Source organism: Phocoena sinus, chromosome 13, assembly GCF_008692025.1.
Source record: "Phocoena sinus isolate mPhoSin1 chromosome 13, mPhoSin1.pri, whole genome shotgun sequence".
In the NCBI taxonomy this organism is placed as follows: domain Eukaryota; kingdom Metazoa; phylum Chordata; class Mammalia; order Artiodactyla; family Phocoenidae; genus Phocoena; species Phocoena sinus.
The window spans coordinates 74,453,214-74,472,249 of NC_045775.1; positions in this window are offsets into that span (position 1 = coordinate 74,453,214).

The window sequence follows — 19,036 nt, forward strand, 5'->3', positions numbered from 1 at the left end:
AACTCTCAGGGGTGCATGAATCTCACTTTGGAGATCCCTGGTGTAAGCCTATGGAAATAAAGTTGTTAAGGAGAGGATACAGAAAGGAAAGAACGAATACAAAACAGACAGAATGGAACTGGCATCTCACTGAATATGGCATTTTAGCAGTTCTTTTTGAGAACTCTCATTAGGGTAATAATATATTCTTCTTGTGATATCTTGGCTGTTTTTGGCATAAAACAACTGCAATTAACAACATGAACATCAAAAGTACTATCCTGGTGCTTGAAACATACTGCTTAAACCCATATGTATCCCCTTCAATATGAAATCAAATCTACACACATTGTCAAGGCAATATTCACTAATAAGTGAATGCATCAGGTTACAGAAGAAGCTATCCAAAATAAAGATTCAATTCAGGTAGTAGAATGTGCACAAAATCAGTAGCATTTTGTATAATTTCTACCATACTAAAGAATTACTTTTCAAGGAAGAAAGGATGCCAAAACAGTTGTTTGTTGAAAGACCCTCTTAAGCTAAGTGCTAAGTGTAATTCATTCAAACACTTTTCAGTATTCACCTTTTTCAGCTTATCTCATCTAAATAATCAACAGTCATTATATCAGAAGACAAATGTGTCCATCAAATGGGTACTGAAATTAAAATGGAAGAGCAGATAAATGTCATACATTTGTATGGGCCAATCTTCAGGCCTAGGACACAATATAGTCAGGAGAGAATCTAGAGTGGGAGAGAGGCACTGTAAGAGTACACAGTGGAGAAGAGGACTGGTTACCAGGTTTATCCCTGAACATGGTGAGGTAGAACTTCTTTAATACAGCATTATCCTCCTTAATTCACCAATGAGCTTCATAAAAGTCAGAAATAGTATGTATCTCTATCATCTTGTTTCCTGCTCCAAATGGGTTTTCTTAACACTGGCAAGTTCCTATCCAGTCTTACTTATCTAATAGCCCCTATTTTGAATAAGGGATACCTAGCTAAAGCCACTGTTTTCCTTAAGGGCCAAGGACTTTCCTTCTGTATAATCTCCATCTAGGGACTGCTTAAATCTCTTCATTTAATCTCTACCTACTGTCACCTGTGACATATGTGTGGTCTACACTTTTAACTCTCTATTTTGCTTCAGATTACAGATCCTTTATGATCCTGGACTCATGTTACTAGCTTTTGCTTTTCTGAATGTTTTGTTTTGTGTATGTTGAAACTATTACTTGCTTTTCTGTCCCTGACCTAAATCTAGTGCCCTTTCTGGTATTCTTTAGCAAATGTTATTTGCCTAATGAAATCTGCTATATCCCTCTCCAAAGAGTGTTTCAAACTTTACAGGTAGAGAACTAGTGTTCTTGATTTTAAGGTACAGGTCAGGAAACTACAGCCCATGGGCCAAATCTAATTCAATGTCTATTTTTGTACAAAAAGTTTTATTGGAACAACCAATACTTATTGGTTTAAGTATTGCCTACATTTGCATTTGCACTACAGCAGAGCAGAGAAGTTGCAAAAGAAACCATATAACACACATAGCCTGAAATATTTACTATCAAGCCCTTTACAGAAGAAGTTTGCCAATTTCTGAGTTAGGGGCTTATGGAAACAAGGAGGCCATTTGCCTAATACAAATAGATGGTATTAAAATTCTTGAGAAGAAACAGAGGAAGTGAAGGTAACTAGTAAATCCTGTTGAATTTCTTGTTATTCCCACACAATATGCTTATGATGTTAAATTTTTTTAAACCCCACAGTATCTAAGAATGTTGAATGTGCCTTACCAGGTACCTAAATTAAGGGAAAAATTCTAGAATAAAAATGAAAAGATTTGCTTATAGCTTCCTCTTAGCAAGAATTCAAATCTTCCTTAACAAAGACCTCTGAGCCCCACAGTCTCTGATTCAAACCAAACTCAAACTTTCTTTTTTTTCTTTTATTTTCATGGCCAGAAATATGAGGGGGAAAATCAGAATCATCTGGAAGAGACCACTGGTGCTGTTTATGGTTAGTTTATCTCCCCTCTTCTCTAGAGTCTGGTCATTTTTGCTTTTTTTGTACAATAATTACTTTCACCCTAAGGTCTTTTTGTCCCCTGTGGCTTTGAGAAATGAGGCATTTTTGAAAACACAGAAGACCGATTGTTCTGGACAACACAGCCAACTTTCTACCTCTTTCCCATATGATTACTTTGGAGATGAGTTTGAGAACCTGTCATGGCTCTTTCTGGAATGCATGGTATCTTACTGCCTTTACATTGTTATATTGTTTCTTTATTTAAAAATTAACTTAGCTTAGGCATGGAAAATACAGACATATTATATTGAAGTTATTGTTGTATGCCACTATTTTTACCCCCGAATAAGTTAACATAATTTGATGAGAATTATGTTATATATGTGTTTCAGTTACATGGCTGGTTTTCCACTCCAGCAAGATAAGAGAGAGACCAAACGGACTGCTAAAGAGGGACAGAAACCACCCTAAAATATAGAAGACCTCTTTGTTCTGGGCATCTTTTTAAATGAGAGGCAAGAGGAGCTTGATTTAAAGACCCTGGGGCTGTGTTGTCCAAAATATTACGTACATTATCTCCACAGGTAAGAAAATTTGAATGAAGAGAACGTGGAACATGGGTTAAAACTAGGAATAAAGTTTATATCCTCAGAATACTCACCAAGTTTTTTTTCTCGTTAGGCAGAGTCCAGTCTTATGAGAAAGAATCAAGAACATATTACATGAGAGAAAGAATCTACAAACAACAAGTAAAAACTGAAGACATTGGCTCTGGACTCATCCTTTTATAGCCTTTTAGAATATTAGCCACTGTTCAACTGGAGATTAGTGCTGAAAAAACACCAAAACACTATAGCTCAATCTCATCACTGAACCCAGGGCTTTATAAAATTCTGGGCAACTTTCATTGGGCATAAATTACTATTTGATGATGATTATGATGATGATGATGATGATAATGATGATGACAGCAACTTTCTTTTGATGTAGGATGGATCTCTTCGGTTCTTGCCTCTATGTTGCTGAGGCTCCAGTAGCCAGGAATCTTAGTTGCAGATGATAAAATCCACTGTAGACAACTTTATGAGAAAGGAATTTATTGAGGGATATAGAGAATTCAAAGAATCATTAGAGGCATTCCAAGAGAAAGACCTCAGGCAAGGTTGCTGCTATCTCTACCATGATTAGGGAGCTCTGGATCAGAAAGCTACTTACATAGCTACTGTTTCCAGACCTGAATTCTCTCTTCCATCCTCAGGAAGCTACAAGAACAGGAAGTCACATTTGCTTTTGCTGGATGCAGTTCCAGTGCTGCCTCTCTTGTGGTCAGAAAGTTATGGAATCAGGGATTTGTCTCCCCAGTGGTTGGCTATAGAATATGCTGCCTTTGCTAAACCCAAACCAGCAAAAATGACTGTCCTTGGTCTAGCTTACTTTCTCATGTTACTCCATTCTGATTTAAGTCTTATGTGTGTTCATTTGATTGGTAGAAGATAAACTATAACTATCTTGTCCCTAAAAGCATGAAGCAAATGAGGTTGGGCAATGCTTTTTTTGTGTGTGTTTTGTTTTGAATTCTACATTGCAGTAGCAATATTTAGACATAGAAAATTATCAAAATGTGGAAAGTGTGACATAAATGCATCCTTAATGGAGATAGAGAACACTGGATTGGGTTGGGGTTGGCCAAATAAGTTCTGATATTACTTATCAGAACAGAACTGGGAAATTACAAGGAAAAATGAGTCATAAACCTTGCAAACTAGTCACTATGAGATCTGTCCATTTGATTTTTAATGTTATTGCTAAAAATATAAGTTAAAATAATTTCTTGAATAAAAACGTTCAACACTCTCAGTTTTTCATTGGCTTTAGCATTGTAGAGACAGCTTGTATACACATGAAACCATATTGAGTATCTTAGGAAAGCACATAGTGAAAAAGAAAAAAAATAGTTTTAATTTAACTAGATGTTAAACAATTTTAACTAGATGCAAGAAAAAGCAAACAAAAAAACTCTACGCCTTCTTTCCCTGTAGAAGATTCAAACAAAATTCTGCTTAATAATTATTATTGAGTTACTGTTATCAAGTTAAAAATAACTAAATATTTTTGGCAAGTGGTCTTGGTGGCAAAAGTGGGAAAACATAGGGTTTATCTCTAGTTCCTCGAATCCTGGATTCCCCTTTCATTACATATAAAGAACAAATGTCCAAATACTTTAATCCTTACCGCAGAAAGTTTTCACACTCTACAATCTTCTCTGATCATCCAGAATGTTCCAAGCCAGAGTTTTCCAATAGAATTTTCTTGTGTTGATGGGATGATGAAAATGTTCTGTATTCTGTCTTGTTCAATACAAAAATAACCAAGAGCACCATGAGGCCACTGATTGCTTGAAATGTAGGTAGAGTGACTAAAGAACTGACATTTTAAATTTTATTTAGGCTTTAGCCTACTCACAATGAATGCAGCCAAGCCAGATAAACTTCCTGTCAATATTTACCCTTGCCTTCATCCAATATGAAAACTGGAAGAATGGCTTTTGCTGACATAAATGGTTAATTGTCCTGAGACCTCATGGGGTGGATGGGGGAGGGTAGGAAAAACCCTGGGTTTCCCATTGGTGCTAAAATGCTTCTCCCTTAGTAGTCAGATTCTAATTTCAGCTTTGGCTTCTTTGGTTCCTCCTGTACCCCTTTTAGTGGTGCAAACTGCAGCTGCAAATGTTTCTGGATCATTGTCCGCCCAGTCCTGCCTGTATGTAAGTTATTCACAGAAAACTTCATAATTGAACTTTAGGGAGCTCCCTCCTTCATTTTTAGGTCTCAAAGTTTCTTCTCAGTTCAGAGGATATTTTTCAATATCTCCACCTTCCAACAAATTTCCTCTGTGCTGAGCCCCACTCATACAGAGGCTATGGCAGAGAATGAAGCACAGAGACAATAAATAAACAACTAAACATGTAACAGGACAAGAAATAATAAGTCCTGTAAAGAAATGTGGTGCAAGGTGATTTTATAAAGGTCGTCATGAGAGAGAATATTTTGTAAATCTAAATATATACAAAACCAAGCATGCCTCTAATTATCTGATATCAAGTAAAGTGTGGGAGACATTTTAACTTTCCTAGTTCTATCTAGACATATAATACAAGAGATTTCTGTCTATTGTAATGATGTAGATTAAATTATCTGGGAAATCTGCAGCAATAAAACACCTAAAAATGCAGATAATTGATATATAGATTATTATAAATATATCTCTTAAACATAGGAGAGTTTTTAGTATTGGATATCTTCTGGGGTAAAGATGTTAGCCAAAACTTGAGTCTTTGTAAGTGAATTTAGATGGCAGTGGGCCACTTCCTGATGACAGGGTCCTAGAGCTTTGGTCTTAATGGTCATTGATTTGATGAACATTCATCACTATAAGGAAAGATACAAAGGCTTGATCCCATACAGGAAAGGATATGATACCTGAAACTCCACTAAAAAGTGAATGCTCATGAAAGACATGAGCCACTGCGAGTGGAAAAATCATTACCAGTGCAGACAGTTAGGAAATCTATGTCTTGCTTGGCTCCGGGTACAAGGACTCAAAATTTCCCTGTAGACTCTATAATACTGGGTCAGCCCTTATGTGGATTTAGGGCCTAAATTTACACTGTATACATCATCCAAAACTTAAAGTGGACAAAATGTCAGAGTCAAAGTCAAATCTTCTCTGGAAGAACACAGCCTCAATATAGACCTCAGAGAGCTCCACAGATAAAATTCTAGTGGATATGAAAGTTAAACACACACATGTAATAAAGCCAGGCATCAAAATTAAGAATAATTATAAAATATAAAATGTAAATACCATACATAGGACTTCAGAAATTTACATTGAAAGATATAAAATATCAAAAAGCATACTAAGGGAAGAGCTTCAAGTTGGAGGAAGAGTAAGACGTGAAGATCACCTTCCTCTTCACAAACACATCAGAAATACATCTACATGTGGAACAACTACAGAACACCTACTGAACACTGGCAGAAGACCTCAGACCTCCCAAAAGACAAGAAATTCCCCACATACCTGGGTAGGGAAAAAGAAAAAACAGAGACAAAGAATAGGGATGGGACCTGCACCAATGGGAGGGAGCTGTGAAGGAAGAAAGGTTTCCACACACTAGGAAGCCCCTTCGCGGGCAGAGACTGGGGGTGGCGGAGGGGAGGAGCTTCGGAGCCACGGAGGCGAGCACAGCAACAGGGATGCGGAGGGCAAAGTGGAGAGATTCCCGCACAGAAGATTGGTGCTGACCAGCACTCATCAGCCTGAGAGGATTGTCTGCTCACCTGCCAGGACAGGTGGGGGCTGGGAGCAGAGGCTCAGCCTTCGGAGGTCAGATCCCAGGGAGAGGACTGGGGTTGGCTGCGTGAACACAGCCTGAAGGGGGTTAGTGCACCACAGCTAGCCAGGAGGGAGTCTGGGAAAAATTCTGGAGCTGCCGAAGAGGCAAGAGACTTTATCTTCCCTCTTTGTTTCCTGGTGCACAAGAAGAGGGGATTAAAAGCACTGCTTAAAGGAGCTCCAGAGACGGTCTCAAGCCGTGGCTATCAGCACGGACCCCAGAGACGGAATTGGAATGCTAAGGCTGCTGCTGCAGCCACCAAGAAGCCTGTGAGCAAGCACAGGTCACTCTCCACACTTCCTCTCCCGGGAGCCTGTACAGCCCGCCACTGCCAGGGTCCCGTGATCCAGGGACAACTTCCCCAGAAAAACGCACGGTGCCCCTCAGGCTGGTGCAATGGCCTCTGAGGCCGCAGTCTCACCCCGTTTCGGGACCCCTCCCTCCCCCCGGCCTGATTGAGCCAGAGCCCCTGAATCAGCTGCTCCTTTAACCTCGTCCTGTCTGAGAGAAGAACAGATGCCCTCAGGCGACCTACACGCAGAAGTGCGACCGAATGCAAAGCTGAATCCCGGGAGCTGTGCGAACAAAGAGAAAGGGAAATTTCTCCCAGCAGCCTCAGGAGCAGCAGATTAAATCTCCACAATCAACTTGATATACCTTGCATCTGTGTAATACCTGAATAGACAACGAATCATCCCAAATTGAGGAGGTGGACTTTGGGAGCAAAAATATATATAATTTTCCCCCTTTTTCTCTTTTTGTGAGTGTGTACATATATGCTTCTGTGTGATTTTGTCTGTATAACTTTGCTTTTACCATCTATCCTAGGGTTCTGTCTGTCCGGTTTTTTTTTGTTTGTTTGTTTTTACTACTCAAAAACTTTTTTTTCTTAATAATTATTTTTTAGTTTTGATTTTAATAACTTTATTTTATTTTATCTTCTTCTTCCTTTCTTTCTTTTTATTTTTCTCCCTTTATTCTGAGCCATGGGGAGGACAGGCTCTTGGTGCTCCAGCCAGGGATCAGGGCTGTGCCACTGAGGTGGGAGAGACAAGTTCAGGACACTAGACCACAAGACACCTCCCAGCTCCATGTAAAATCAAACAGTGAAAATCTCCCAGAGATTGCAATCTCAACGCCAAGACCCAGCTCCACTCAACGACCACAAGCTACTGTGCAGGACACCCTATGCCAAACAACTAGCACGACAGGAACACAACCCCATCCACTAGCACAGAGGCTGCCTAAAATCATAATAAGGCCACAGACAGCTGAAAACACACCACCAGACATGTACCTGGCAACCAGAAAGATAAGATCCAGCCTCATCCACCAGAACACAGGCATTAGTCCCACTAGTCCCCCTCCACCAGGAAGCCTAAACAACGCACTGAATGAACCTTAGCCACTGGGGACAGGCACCAAAGACAATGGAAACTATGAACCTGCAGCATGCGAGAAGGAGACCCCAAACACAGTAAGTTAAGCAAAATGAGAAGACAGAGAAACAAACAGCAAATGAAAGAGCAAGGCAAAAATCCACCAGACTTAACAAATGAAGAGGAAATAGGCAGTCTACCTGAAAAAGAATTCAGAATAATGATAGTAAAGATGATCCAAAAATCATGGAAATAGAATTAAGAAAATACAAGAAACGTTTAACAAGGACCTAGAAGAAATAAAAAGCAAACAGAGATGAACAACACAATAAATGAAATTAAAAAATTCTCTAGAAGGGATCAATAGCAGAATAACTAAGGCAGAAGAACGGATAAGTGACTGGGAAGATAAAATAGTGGAAATAACTACTGCAGAGCAGAATAAAGAAAAAACAGTGAAAAGAATTGAGGACAGTCTCAGAAACCACTGTGACAACATTAAATGAAACAACATTCAAATTATAGGGGTCCCAGAAGGAGAAGCAAAAAAGAAAGGGACTGAGAAATTATTTGAAGAGATTATAGTTGAAAACTTCCCTAATATGGGAAAGAGAATAGTTAATCAAGTCCAGGAAGCACAGAGAGTGCCATACAGGATAAATCCAAGGAGAAACACACCAAGACACATATTAATCAAGCTATCAAAAATTAAATGCAAAGAACAAATATTAAAAGCAGCAAGGGAAAAACAACAAGTAACACATAAGAAAATCCCCATAAGGTTAACAGCTGATCTTTCAGCAGAAGCTCTGAAAGTCAGAAGGGAGTGGCAGGACATATTTAAAGTGATGTAAGAGAGAAGTCTACAATCTAGATTACTCTACACAGCCAGGATCTCATTCAGATTTGATGGAGAAATTAAAACCTTTACATGCAAGCAAAAGCTAAGAGAATTGAGCACCACCAAACCAGCTTTACAACATATGATAAAGGAACTTCTCTAGGCAGGAAACACAAGAGATAGAAAATCCCTACAGTAATAAGCCCAAAACAATTAAGAAAATGGTAATAATAACATACATACAGATAATTACCTTAAATGTAAATGGATTAAATGCTCCAACCAAAAGTCATAGACTAGCTGAATGGATACAAAAACAAGACCTGTGTATATGCTGTCTATAAGAGACCCACTTCAGACCTAGGGATACATACAGACTGAAAGTGAGGGGATGGAAAAATATATTCCATGCAAATGGAAATCAAAAGAAAGCTGGAGTCACAATTCTCATAACAGAAAAAATAAACTTTAAAAAAAAAGACTATTACAAGAGACAAAGAAGGACACTACACAATGATCAAGGGATCAATCCAAGAAGAAAATATAACAATTGTAAATATTTATGCACCCAACATAGGAGCACCTCAATGCATAAGGCAAATACTAGTAGCCCAATACAAATACATGGAGGCTAAACAACACACTACTTAATAACCAAGAGATCACTGAACCAATCAAAGAGGAAATCAAAAAATACCTAGAGGGCTTCCCTGGTGGTGCTGTGGTTGAGAGTCCACCTGCCGATGCAGGGGACATGGGTTCGTGCCCCGATCTGGGAAGAGCCCACATGACGCAGAGCAGCTGGGCCTGTGAGCTATGGCTGCTGAGCCTGCACATACAGAGCCTGTGTTCCACAGTAGGAGAGGCCAAAACAGTGAGAGACCCATGTACCGCAAAAAAAAAAAAAAAAAAAAAAAAAACTAGAAACAAATGACAATGAAAACACAATGACCCAAAACCTATGGAATGCAGAAAAAGCACTTCTAAGAGGGAAGTTTATAGCTATACAAGCCTACCTTAAGAAACAATAAACATCTCAAATGAACAACCTAAACTTACAACTAAAACAATTAGAGAAAGAACAAAAATCCCCAAAGTTAGCAGAAGGAAAGAAATCATAAAGATCAGATCAGAAATACATGCAAAAGAAATGAAGGAAACAATAGCAAAGATCAATAAAACTAAAAGCTGGTTCCTTGAGAAGATAAACAAAATTGATAAATCATTAACAAGAATCATCAAGAAAAAAGGGAAAAGACTCACATCAATAGAATCAGAAATGAAAAAGAAGTAACAGCTGACACTGCTGAAATACAATGGATCATGAGAGATTACTACAAGCAAGTATATGCAAATAAAATGGACAACCTGGAAGAAATGGACAAATTCTTAGAAATGCACAACCTTCTGAGACTGAACCAGGAAGAAATAGAAAATATGAATAGACTAATGACAAGCACTGAAATTGAAACTGTGATTAAAACTGTTCCAACAAACAAAAGTCCAGGACCAGATGGCTTCACAGGTGAATTCTATCAAACATTTAGAGAAGAGCTAACACCTATCCTTCTCAAACTCTTCCAAAATATAGCAGAGGAAGGAACACTCCCAAACTCATTCTAAGAGACCATCATCACTCTGATACCAAAACCAAACAAAGATGTCACAAAGAAAGAAAACTACAGGCTAATATCACTGGTGAACATAGATGTAAAAATCCTCAACAAAATACTAGCAAGCAGAATCCAACAGCACATTGAAAGGATCATACATTATGATCAAGTGGAGTTTATCCCAGGAATGCAAGGATTCTTCAATATATGCAAATCAATCAACGTGATACACCATATTAATAAATGGAAGGAGAAAAAACATTTGATCATCTCAATAGATGCAGAGAAAGCTTTTGACAAAATTCAACACCCATTTATGATAAAAACCCTGCAGAAAGTAGGCATAGAGGGAACTTGCCTCAACATAATAAAGGCCATATATGACAAACCGCCAGCCAACATCGTCCTCAATGGTGAAAAACTGAAAGCATTTCCACTAAGATCAGGAACAAGACAAGGTTGCCCACTCTCACCACTCTTATTCAACATAGTTTTGGAAGTTTTAGCCATAGCAATCAGAGAAGAAAAGGAAATAAAAGGAATCCAAATCAGAAAAGAAGAAGTAAAGCTGTCACTGTTGGCAGATGACATGATACTATACATAGAGAATCCTAAAGATGATACCAGAAAACTACTAGAGCTAATCAATGAATTTGGTAAAGTAGCAGGACACAAAATTAATGCACAGAAATATCTGGCATTCCTATAAACTAATGATGAAAAATCTGAAAGTGAAATTAAGAAAACACTCCAATTTACCATTGCAACAAAAAGAATAAAATATCTTGGAATAAAGCTACCTAAGGAGACAAAAGACCTGTATGTAGAAAATTATAAGGCACTGATGAAATAATTTAAAGATGATACAAATAGATGGAGAGATATACCATGTTCTTGGATTGCAAGAATCAACATTGTGCAAATGACTCTACTACCCAAAGCAATCTACAGATTCAATGCAATCCCTATCAAACTACCACTGGCATTTTTCACAGAACTAGAACAAAAAATTTCACAATTTGTATGGAAACACAAAAGAACCCGAATAGCCAAAACAATCTTGAGAAAGAAAAATGGAGCTGGCAGAATCAGACTCCCTGACTTCAGACTATACTACAAAGCTACTGTAATCAACACAGTATGGTACTGGCACAAAAACAGAAAGATAGATCAATGGAAGAGGCTTTCTAGAAAGCCCAGGAATAAAGCCACATGTCTTATCTTTGATAAGGTCATCTTATCTTTGATAAAGGTGGCAAGAATATAAAGTGTAGAAAAGTCAGCCTCTTCAATAAGTGGTGCTGGGAAACTGGACAGGTACATGTAAAACAATGAATTTAGAACAATCCCTAACACCATACACAAAAATAAACTCAAAATGGATTAAAGACCTAAAGGTAAGGCCAGACACCATCAAACTCTTAGAGGAAAATGTAGACAGAACACTATGACATAAATCACAGCAAGATCCATTTTGACCCACCTCCTAGAAAAATGGAAATAAAAAGGAAAATAAACAAATGGTACCTAATGAAACTTAAGACCTTTGGCACAGCAAAGGAAATTATAAACAAGATGAAAAGACAACCCCTCAGAATGGGAGAAAATATTTGCAAATGAAGTAACTGACAAAGGATTAATCTCCAAAACATACAAGCAACTCATGCAGCTCAATATCAAAAAAACAAACAACCCAATCCAAAAATGGGCAGAAGACCTAAATAGACATTTATCCAAAGAAGATATACAGATTGCCAACAAACACATGAAAGAATGCTCAACATCATTAATCATTAGAGAAATGTAAATCAAAACTATAATGAAATATCATCTCATACCTGTCAGAATGGCTGTCCTCAAAAAATCTATAAACAATAAATGCTGGAGAGGGTGTGGAGCAAAGGGAACCCTCATGCACTGTTAGTGGGAACATCAATTGATACAGCCACTATGGAGAACAGTATGGAGGTTCCTTAAAAAACTAAAAATAGAACTACCACATGACCTAGCAATCTCACTACTGGGCATGTACCCTGAGAAAACCATAATTCAAAAAGAGTCATGTACCACAATGTTCATTGCAGCTCTATTTACAATAGCCAGGACATGGAAGCAGCCTAAGTGTCCATTAACAGATGAAAGGATAAAGAAGATTTGGCGGGCTTCCCTGGTGGTGCAGTGGTTGAGAGTGCGCCTGCCGATGTGGGGGACACGGGTTCGTGCCCCGGTCCGGGAAGATCCCACATGCCGCGGAGCGGTTGGGCCCGTGAGCCATGGCCGCTGAGCCTGCGCGTCCGGAGCCTGTGCTCTGCAACGGGAGAGGCCACAACAGTGAGAGGCCCGCGTACCACAAAAAAAAAAAAAAAAAAAAAAAAGAAGATTTGGCACATATATACAATGGAATATTTCTAAGCCATAAAAAGGAATGAAACTGAGTCATTTGTAGTGAGCTGGATGGACCTAGAGACTGTTATACAGAGTGAAGTAAGTCAGAAAGAGAAAAACAAATACCATATGCTAACACATACATATGGGACCTAAATTAAAAAAAGAAAGAAAATGGTTAGAAGAACTTAGGGGCAAGATGGGAATAAAGATTCAGACCTACTAGAGAATGGACTTGTGGATACAGGGAGGGGGAAGGGTAAGCTGGGACAAAATGAGAGAGCGCATGAACATAGATACACTACCAAACGTAAAACAGATAGCTAGTGGGAAGCAGCCACATAGCACAGTGAGATCAGCTCAGTGCTTTGTGACCACCTAGAGGGTGGGATAGGGAGTGTGGGCAGGAGGGAGATGCAAGAGGAAAGTATATGGGGACATATGTATATGTATAACTGATTCATTTTGTTATAAAGCAGATACTGACACACCATTGTACTCTAATAAAGATGTCAAAAACAAAAAACAAAACTACAACAAAAAAGCATGCTAAGTATGATTAAATAAATAACAGTGGTAATTGAAAACATAAGTAGAATCTATAAAAATAATATGGCATGCTTAAAAAGAACGAAATAGAAATTTTAGGAACCCTTAGTAAGTTCCACAAAAATTTTTTAAAAATATATTGGGATTTTGATTGTGAGGTGCATTACATTTATTGAAAATTATAGTGACTGCCATTTCAATCTTTCCACAGAGAAACAAAAATTTCTTACTGGATAATATTTCTGGTTAGTTTTATTCCAAGATATATTTTGGACCTTGACATGATTACTAATGGACTCCCTTTCCATTGCATTTTCTAACTGCTTGCATATAGGAAAGTGATTGATTTTTTATAAGATCCTATCATTATAATCTTATTTTTTCTAATACTTTTGCAATTGATTCTCTGTCAGTCAAAACATCTATAAGTAATGGTAGTTTTGCTCCTCCTTTCCAGTACATAATTCTTTTTGTTTTTCATCTTGCACTGGTTAGGAATCTAACAGCATTCAACAGTAGTACTGAATGTGGACATCTAAATCTTTTTCCTAAATTCACGGGAATATGTCTAATTTTTCATTCATAAGTTTAAGGTTGGCAGAATGTTTCTAGTACAGGGTTCAGCAAATCCATGTGCCAAATACCCAGTAGTCTGTTTTATTAAATAAAATTTCACTGGAAAACAGCCATACCTACACTTTTCCACATATGGGTGCTTTCAAGCTCCAATGGTGAGCAGAGTTGAGTACAGATTGCAAAGCTAAAACTATTTCACTATTTGGCCCTTTGCCAAAGAAAATCGCCAAAAAATACAAAGAAATTATATATATATATATATATATATGCCAGATTTACAAAGAAATTATACATCTATAATTTCTTTGTAAATCTAGCATATTATGAGCTTTTAAAACAAATTAAATGTTGAACTACATCAAATACTTACGTTCAACAATTGAGATGTTTGCTTTATGCTTTAATCTCTTAATATAACATGTTTCATAAATTATAATATTGAAGTACCATTTTATCACTAGGATAATCTCTATTTGTTCATGATATCATATTATAATACACTGAAATTTTTAATTTGAAAATACTGTAATTGTTATATCTGCACCTCTAAAAATAATATTGTTTTATGCATTTTGTATGCTATGTATGTATCTCATTTTAATATCATTACACTTGTCGCATGGGGAGAATAGTGAAATCACGACTAGTTAATATGTCACATTAAATAAATATTTTATTCTGAGATGGTTTAATTAAAAAATGATCCTGAAATTATGCAAGCCTAGTGAGTTTTTTGCAGTATTTTTGGCATCTATTTTCAATTTATTCCAACATATTTGCTCTATTAGCATGTTCAACAGCTCTTGAGTGACTTTTTATTTTTTCTAAAATATATTTATTTCATCCAGCTTTGCAGTTTTATCAATAAATAATTTTATATAGCAATGGTCATCTATTGACAAGACACTGCCTCTAGCAGTGTATGAGGATATTTGTTTCCTCCCATTCTGCTTAACCCTAATAGATGTTATTGCCAATTAAGAAATAAATGACACTCTAATAGTTTCAAATGGTATGTCATTGTTTCAGCAATGTGCATTTCCCTGAACCTGAGAGAGTAAACACATACATGTAATTGGAGTTCCTTTTCTTTGCACATTTTATTTATATCCTTGAAGTACTTTTCCTTTTTTTTTTTTTTTTTTGCAGTATGCGGGCCTCTCACCGCTGTGGCCTCTCCTGTTGCAGAGCACAGGCCTTGGACGGGCAGGCCCAGCAGCCATGGCCCACGGGCGCAGCCGCTCCGCCACACGTGGGATCCTCTGGGACCGGGGCACGAACCTGCGCCCCCCGCATCGGCAGGCGGACCCCCAACCACTGAGCCACCAGGGAAGCCCTACTTTTCCTTTTGAGTTATCTTTTTTCTTATTGATTTGTACGTATCTTTTGTATAATCTGTAGACTATCACTTTGTCGATTATAGTATTGCAATTATAATAATTATAGTATTCTTCCAGAGTGTGGTTTGTCTTTTAAGTTGGTTTATAGTTTGTGTGTAGGTGTATAGAAGTAACAAGATCAAGGTCCCTCATCCCCAACTGTGAATTGGCAATTCCTAACTTTACCCAGGAAGTCTAATTTTTACCTTCTGCAACAAACAATTTACTGAGGTTTGGTCCCAGAAGTTGCGTGAACGTCGAGGTTCAGGATCCTGTACCTGTGTCCACCTCCTACTCTTTGTAGCTTCAGGTTTCAACCACAACTTAACATGGGAGATTCTCTTACTTTCCACTTTCATCTCTGTAAATTCTCTTTTCTTTTCTTTAATTTGGCTATTTTTTAAAAATTTGAAACATTCAATATATCAGTTTTAATACTTGCAGTAGAATGTAAAAGTTTCAAAATATCACACTTCTGTTTTTGTCTTAATTCTTTAATTCTACTTTATTTTCTAATGCATATATATATTATATACATATAACGTATATAGTGTATGTATGTCTGTTCACCCTTAGCTTATATTTTGGGGTGAAGTGGGGGTTGGGGAAATTCAATTAATTTAATTTAGTTAGTCTTAATTTCTAATAAATGCAATTAAGACTAATCTTCCCCTCTGAGTATCTCTTTGGCTATATCATTAAGGATGGTATATCTAGTGGTTTTTTTTTTTTTGTCCTTCCTTTATGAATAGCCTAATTTTAACCTTGATTTTAAATGTTAGTGTACTTTAAAAATACAAGAGATTAGTTTTGACTATACTCTTAGTTTAAGTTCTGTCTTTATTGTGTTTTTGTAAGATATCATATCAAGTGAATTCTACTTTAGGCAGTTATTGGGTTAATGTGTACGCTTGTGTGCATGTACATGCACGTTCTCAAACATGTGTGTGCTTTCTTGTAAATGCCTTCTTCTATTGAATACAACCCCCCACAAAGACACATATGCACACAGGCTGAGCCTCAGAAGACCACAGATATCTGAGTTGTTCTAGGTATGAGAATTGGCAAGAGGTGCTTTTTTCTGGCAAGGAATGCAAAGAATACACACAAAATTAAGGCTACAAGATAACACAAAGAGCAAAATTCCCAAGGTTCTTTTTTCCCCCTTTCACAGAAGTGAGTTTTGATGTACTGCCACATCAGAAGAGCCCAGATCATGGACTTGCTGCTTTTTGCCCTCTATAAGCAGTGAAGAGTTGTGGTCTTATTTTTCAATCTAGTCACTATTATTTTTTTCCTTCAAATATTACTTATACCCTTAATTATGCAATTTATTTTGAAAATATTACTTATATATGTCCATATGCATTTTAGACTATGGCAAAGTCAATGCCCATTTACATAAATCAATTTTTACTTCCCAGTATCATTAAACAGCTTGTAGTTAACCAACTCTCCTGCTGAGAAAAACCAGAATTTTAGGTAAAATACAAAGTCACCATGAGGTTGCTGAAGCAATGAGGATGAGGGAGCCAAGATTCTTTATAAATATAACCAGAAAGATGTCAGCTGATGGTCTGCATCTGCTTGTTTCCTAGGGCCATTTGCCAATTTTGGATGGAGGGCAAGAGCCCAAACATAAGTGGTGTTCGTGGTCAGAGGGCTGCTTCTGGGAGAGTGACAAAACATCTGACCAACTGCCTGTCTTGTGGAGCTTATGAGAGAATATTGTAGTCGCGGGTAGCCAACTTGTCTTATTTCTGGATATAATTAAAATGGATACAGTTAAAATGTAAGGAAGTTTAAATGGGAGCAAACAATATGATTTCTCTATAAAACAAATATGAAATATGACATACAAATATATATATGAATAAAATAAAGGTAAAGATTGACACCATTTATTTTTCTTGCTTTTCTATTATTTTCTCTGTGAACAAATGTGGGTATGCAAACAAAAACACCTTGAATCTGAATTGAGATCCTCTATAGCAAGGGTTAAAGTTACTTCAATGGGCAGACTGAGTGGTAGAAATCAGAGTTCTAGTAAAGATGAATAGAGTATGTTTTTTTTTTCAACCTCAAATTATCCATATCAACTTACTGAGATGTAAACACCCTTTAAAAAGCCTCAGTAGGTGCAGGTGTTGACTTGGGTCTTAAGAGTGATTGTAAATATTTTAAGAGCACAGTTAAGTACATCAAAATGATACCAGTCTCTTGGTTAGTATCTGTTAAGCCCTTATAAAGAAAGTAGCGTATTGTGAAATGTTTCTGAATTTCACATAGAGGGTGTTTCTCTATTTTGTTTATTATTCTAATTCTATAGTTCTGGCAGACTGGGAGGTCTAACTAGTTTATTATCTTTAGTGTTCTTCATAACTATCTGAATAAAGCATGTTTTAATATCCTTCTGTCAAAATCACAACTGATTTTCATTTAAATTATTTTTTAAGATAAAGCACAATGTTAAATCAATTGAAGAAACAGTAGTGGCCTCAAGCTGTGGTATATTATTAGATTTTTAACACATCAAATGATTGAAAAATGTAGAGCATCATTTTAAAGATGTTAATCACCATTAGCCTTTGGCAGTGAAGGGATGCAGCTTTGCTGTGCCTCTTCCAAACATGTTTAACCGTGCCTAACACATTCATAGCTCCAGTTATCCCATAAAAGAGAACTTCAATAATATATGTGTATCATATCACCCAAGTAATTCAATTTAACTTTACAGATTTTACATTATCTTTTCTCTTCCGATATCTCATAGCACCCATCTAAGATAATAAGAATCTTTTGTAGCCTGTTGGGCGGGGTGACCCTTGGGAATGCCAGGCTTCCTCACAATATTTCACCCTTAAAAATAAAAGGGTCTACTTTGTTTTATGTCATATGTGCATTTTGCTGCAATCTCTATCCTCTACTCATCTGAAACAATCTGTTCAGTTAACATGACTTTTGAAAATAATGATTCACAATGGTTATGCAGACTTACAAACAGCACTGAAAGGGGCTTGCTCTGAGAGCAGCTAAATGGCCAGGGTCTCTAATCTGCATGACCAGCTGAATATAGTGCACTAAGGAGGTTTTATCTCCATGTCTCTGCCCAGGAAAGGGGCTTAGGCATGAATAATAAGTGAAGCCCTTGAATCCAAGGAGGTGGTTGAAGGTCATTATGTTTCCTGAACCACTGAACATAACATAATTATTTCTGGATTTTGAATTTTGTTGATCCATCAGGACTATTTGAAGTTTCAGAGCAACAAGTCTGACCATACCCAGATACACACAAGTTTCACATCTAATTATACCCATGTGTCTATATAGTAAGAGTGATAGTTGTATTACTCATCTTCTTCTATTTTTCTAATTGAGTTTTTGATTATATATATATATATATATATATATATATACATATGTATATGTCTGTCACTATAATTATAGATGTTTATTTTCTTTACATTTCTTAAGTTCTTCAAAGTTGATATATTGCTATATCTTTCTAATGGAATTTATCTTTTATCAATCATAATTATCTCTCCTTGTTCCATTAAATTCTTTCTGACATATTTTCTTTTGTGTTGTATTGATAGGTTCTCTCCCACTTTATTTTGTCATAATGTGTGTGGTGCATCATCAATCTTTTTATTTTCAAGTTTTGGGCATCTTTCTGTTTCAGCTGTGTTTCTCATAAATAGCTGGAATTTTTAAAATTTCCCCCAACCTTTTTATGATGATAGTAACAATAAGAGCTAATATTATTGTTCTCTTACTATGTCCAGGAGCTGTTCTAAGTGCTTTAAACATAGAAAAGATTGAATTCCCAGAATCATTTTAAAAGGTAGTTACTAATCCCACTTTACAGGTGGGACAGCTCTCTCCCAGATGGTGGAGAGAACACT